Source organism: Takifugu rubripes, chromosome 13, assembly GCF_901000725.2.
Source record: "Takifugu rubripes chromosome 13, fTakRub1.2, whole genome shotgun sequence".
In the NCBI taxonomy this organism is placed as follows: Eukaryota; Metazoa; Chordata; class Actinopteri; order Tetraodontiformes; family Tetraodontidae; genus Takifugu; species Takifugu rubripes.
Genome location: NC_042297.1, coordinates 10,339,550 through 10,345,265, shown reverse-complemented (window position 1 = coordinate 10,345,265; position 5,716 = coordinate 10,339,550).

Sequence of the window (5,716 nt, the reverse complement as noted above, 5' to 3'; positions counted from 1 at the left end):
TCATGTGCCTTGATTATGCCTCCATTGATTAAATTAGTCTTTAATCATAAGAGATTGAATCTTTTCTTACATTACAACTACAGAGAGGGCACAAAGGATGGTAGAAAAATCAGCATTACGCACAGAAAAAGGCGTCAATCCATCATTTTGTGAGCAAATAAAAATGGGATTTAAAAAAAATCTGTGTAAATCAGAATAATCTTAGATGCGTATCAGGGATTAAACTCAGCATTATAACACTGCTCACAAATCATAGGAGCACCTGAATGAGGACGGATGCATGGAGAAAATGATGTGATTAAATAAATGACCGCTGTGGACTCGCAGAGGAAATGGAATTATAGAAATGGGGGAGAAAAAAAAAGAAAGTGAAGCAAAGGTGGTTCTGGGAGTTTGGCCAAGGCAGAGCAGGACAAGAGAGATGAAGGAAAAGAGATGGAGGACAACAGAAGGTGAAAGGAGCGGCTGTGGGGAAGGCAGGGAGAAGGAGCGTGTGGTCAAGAGCAGATAAAGCATCCAGTCCGTTATCCATCTGTTCCGGGGTTAGAGTTTGGCCAGCTGAGGAAGGGGTCATGGGTGAAAGGTCAGGCGACCCGTTGGCCCGAGGGCTCTGTGGTCAGTGTGCTTGCAGGTACACACATGGGACAGGATTATAAGGTAAATAAAAGAGGGTGCTTTGTTTGGCACTGATCAACCATCCGGCACACAAAGGCAGATTTTAATCCGCCACAGTATCTCATCCCACAAAGGCTACATTTGTATAATTCGGTTGACAGCATTTAAAAGACGAATTTCACTGACAAATAATAAATGAATCAGGATTCATGCTTGCAAGTTTGACTGAATTTTCTACTTGAATTGCTATTTCAGTTTACACGTTTCCATCCTGATGAGGTTGGTTTATTGTTTATTTAACAACACAGCAGGATTCTCCACGACACTACGAGGGGCCGAGGATAAACCGAGTGCAGTGTTCCATTAGAATGACGAGTTCAAATGTGGAGATCCCTGTTTAAACTTTTATAAATCTTTGAAGTGGAGGGTCCCTCTTGATCACTTAAGAAGCTCTCAGACACTTACACTACGGGAGGTGCCACATTTAATACCTACCTGTTCAAAGTGAGGCGTAGCCATCGCACAGTGTGTGAAGAGTTAACAAGGTGCTCAGTGGTTAGGTCAAGGATTGCTGTCCTTTAGTTGTGCCTGAAAATCTATATCTTGGAAAAAGGAAGGATTATATATTTCCTGTCGACTGGAGACTGTCTTCTCTTTGTGTGTGTGTGTACAGTATGTGTGCAGGTGTGAGTGCTTGACAGCATTCTGCACAAAAGAAGCCTACTGTGTGTGTGTGTGCGTGTGTGTGTGTGACCGGGCATGTGTGCTTTTATGTACAATTAATTAAGATTATTTCCAACATCAGCCAATCACAGACAAGACCCGGAGAGGCTGTGGTGTAGAATTATAGTATAAAAAATGCCACGTAGTGGAGGTTAATCTTATCAATTAGCTCTCATTAGTGACCGATGCAGTGGTTTTTACGTACACACCTGCGTGTGTGTGTGCCGGTGGAGGGGGCAGGGGTGTGGGTCGGGGGGTTCCAGGTGGAGGGATTAGTAGGGAAAGAGGATGGGGCAAAGACAGTGATAGCTGCATCTAAAAGAGGATTACATGGGTTTCCCTCTCATCATGTACCTGCCATTATGGGATTACACCACTTCCATCCTCTCGTTCAACTTTTCGGTGCTGAGCGAAGCCATTGAAATCCTTAAAGACTGAAGGACGGGGGTGTTGACCCTGTGCATTAAAATATTCGGATATCACAGAACAAATAAGGGCAGCAATCGCACAAGCACACTGACTGAAACCCAGAATTGTGCAGGAGAACACAGCAGAAAGAGCTGCTCATATTAAATGGGGAAAAAGGATTGGTGGCGTTATGATTGCCCCCCCAAACACACACACACACACACACACACACACACACACACACACACACACACACACACACACATCCACAGGTCTCAGTAACAGTGAATACTGATTTTGCGCAGTCTCTCATGATATCTATTGTTCATTAGTCATTGTTACACAGCTCTGATGTAGCTGTAATGGGCTTTAGATGCACGGCCCGGCTCTATAAAGACCCCTGTTTAGTCACGGCTACAGTTTAAATGCTCTTAATGTGCTGCCAAGGTGTGGAGAGGCACCAGGAGCCGTAAATCAAAGAGTGAGGTGGGGGAGAAAAAAGAGAGGTGTGTTTGTGGGTATCAAGTGTAGAAAGTAGCACGTGGTGGAGAAAGAAGAGGAGAGAAAAGATGGGAGAATGAGGGAATGTAATCTGTGTATGTGCATTCTGACGAGCCTCCCTCCGAAACCGCTCCAGTGTTTGCACAGCATAGGTTCACACAGCACACACACACACACACACACACACACACACACACACACACACACACACACACACACACACACACACACACACACAGACACACACCAGAGTTTGGTGATGGGAATGAACCAATGTGTGTGCATGTGCGCGCGTGTGTGTTCTGGTCCCAGTACCAGCACAGCAAACACAGAGGCAGTTATCAGCCTCTCTATTGTATTCTCCTGATCAGTAATCTTCAATAGTTAAATCATTATCAATCCTCCACCTTCTCAAAGGACTAGTCAAACACTACTGGGCTGTCACCACACAGCACTGGTGTTTAATATGTTACTACAGACACACACACGTGTGTACGGCTCGCCTTATGTTGATGCTGAGGTCCAGCTGCAGCTGCTATTGATTAAGCCTTTAAAAACTCATTGCGGTTGGTTAAAGTCAGGATGGTAAATGGCCAAGATCTACATTAATTCTACTTTACACCCCCTAAAATAGAATGTGAGGATCCATTTAACTGCTACCCAAACTCTTCTCATGGCTTTATTTATACATGGCTATAGTGCACAATAGCGAGATTGATCATGGGGTTATAATTCAGGTAGACTTGAGGCCTTTTCATGGGTGACATCCATTCCCACACAGCAAGAAGATTTCAGGTTTGGGGTCTTGGGTGTCCAGAGAGAAGTCTCACCTTTGATTCAATAAACTTGGTAAAGTAGGAAGAAGGTTGGATTAAATGCTGGTTAAATTAAGGTGACTAAATCAAAGGCCAGGGAGAGGTGTGTCTACAGCTGCTCTTGGGTTACATCACGTTTCTACATCACTGGTCTCATCACAAGTAACTTTCAAAAGTCTTGGAAGGTCTGGATTCATTCCTGGATCTTGTAATTTGTGGTTAGCACGAGAAGCCGGGTGCTGATTTCACCATTGATATCTGTCATAATTTATTTTTAAAAAACGCAGGAGGTCACAGGAAGACTTACTTTTCAAATATAGTTTTACACGTACATTAAAACTGGCCATGTATGGTGTGTTACGTATTAAATACACATGCAAAGACAAAGCACAAGCGTTCCATCCAGTGGGCTTCCACTGCTCTCAGCAGGATACCAAAGCAAATCTAATTGCAGGTACAGTAAATGTGCTGCGCTTCTTTCAATGGCTCCTGCACGGGGAAGATGGGCGACGAGGCCCAACGACATGGTTAGTATTGGTTGGGATGACTGATCAGGCCTCCTCTAACCATATTAGACCATGGAGAAGTGGCTGCCTCCCTGCTCGCCCCCTCCTCTATATACACAACTGCTGCTCCTGCTGCCTCCTCTCCCCTTCAGAGAGGGTAAAGGCAGTCAGCGGGGGTTCGCGTGTGCTATTGAGTTCAAGGGAGGGGTGCGCTGGGTATGACCCCTCCTCACTCATCAGAGAAGTCCACAGTCAATTGAGGCATATTAGCGTGCTGTTGGTCTGGAGGTAGTCCAGGCCCAGTGGTGGGCTATGCCATCCAAGATCTGATCAGAGGATATTAGCAGTAAAGACCCACCATGGCTAAGGGAGGAGAGACATCATTTACAGGGTCAGAGCATGGCTGCACAGACCCTCCAAAGGAAAACACACAGAAGGCGAGGTGCACGTACACACAGGACAGTAAAAAGTGGCTCATTACTCAGTGAGAGCTCAGGTTTCCAGCGTAGACCTCTCCATTAGACCCCCAGTTAGAGAGAAATGAATGGCTGTAGCTCCTCCACACTCATAAACCATCCGACCATCCGCAGCAGGAGAAAATGAGATACAAGTGAAAGGAGGGAGGGGAACTTAGAAGAGTGTGCATGTGTGTGTGCAAAGATAGAGCTGAGGGGTCCTCGGGGGTCTTTGAGATGGAAATGTCCAGCTGGCTGGCCGTCTGCTGCCTGACCCCTAAGCTCAAGGTCAAAAGCCAGGGCCCCCAACCCACCAACCAACCACTGACCAACACACATACAGTACACACACGACACTGACACATGTCCACTCCCTGCCTGTGATTGCATGTGTGTAGTTACGCGTGCCTTTCAGAGTAGGAGAGGGAGCGTGCACTCTGCATTATGCGTGTAATTGATCATTTAATCTCCCTGACATCATAATCCCCAATGCGTGTTTAACTAACTGGCCGACCAGTGAGGGAGCAGAGGGGCTGAGTAATTATCTCATTTGGATACAGTTATAACGACGCATCACTCGCCGTTGCCTCGGCTACGCCGGCCCCAAATCAATCGCCCAGAGAGAACAGTTTACATGTGTGAGGCAGATAAAAAGCAAAAAAAGGGAGGAACGGATGCTGTCTGTCGCGTGTTTGCACGCGCCTGCCCCATCGGCCATCACGCAGCCCAACCCGCCACTGCAGAGAGCTAAAATGGAGGCCGGTGTGCGCGCCTGTGTTGGTGCCTGTATGCGTCGGAGCTGTTTTACAAATGTATAGGTCTGCAGGGGCTGCCGAAAGGCCTCGAAAAACGAGCTGCAAATCAGAAATATCGGCATGGAAGCAATCGAAGGATCCGCCCGAGTGATGAGAATATGAGAAGGATGCGCAGCGGACGTATTGTTTTCCTTCAAATGGCAATTCCACAGCCAATTGCTTAAAGGACAGAGATCCACGCAAATGGCAATCAAATTAAATAGCGGCTGAAACAAAGAAGAGAAGACCCACCATTGTGTATGTGTGTTTGAGTGTGTGTGTGTGTACGTGCATAAGGGTCTTAGGAAAATTATTGTTATTGATTTAAGGCGGGGAAACGTGGAAATGTTACCAGATGGGACATTTAGCTGTGAGTGGCTTCAGATGAGACGAGTCATCCTGGAAAGGCCAGGGCAAAGTGACGCGGGGAATGCACATCAAAACACCAAATGCTGTCTTTCCCTCTGGTTGAGGACATGAGTCACCTTCAAACTCTGAATTGTGCGTACTTTTCAAACTCTTTATTGAACGCACGTTGTTTACTGCTAGAGTATTTTTATTTCCGGTTTTACAACACATTTAAAACGGTTTTTCGCTTCCTAGATGAGCTTATTCTAATTCAGGTGATTGAAGACTTGTCATTGTAGTTGTTTCAGCGCATCCAAAGGCCCACAATTTCTCTCTCTGTTGACCCTAAATGCAGCTTCCTCCTGCCTATTTGTATAAGACCGGCGTGACGAAACAGCCAACTGCAGTCGTGTTTGTGTGATTCTCCTGTGCTTGTACGCTAACAAATTGCTGCGTGGATGCTGGGGCCCATCGCCTGAAGAGTTATTGTTCCGTCCAGACACGTATAATTGTGCCGATTGATGAGGCAATCAGGAATGCTGCAGACGACG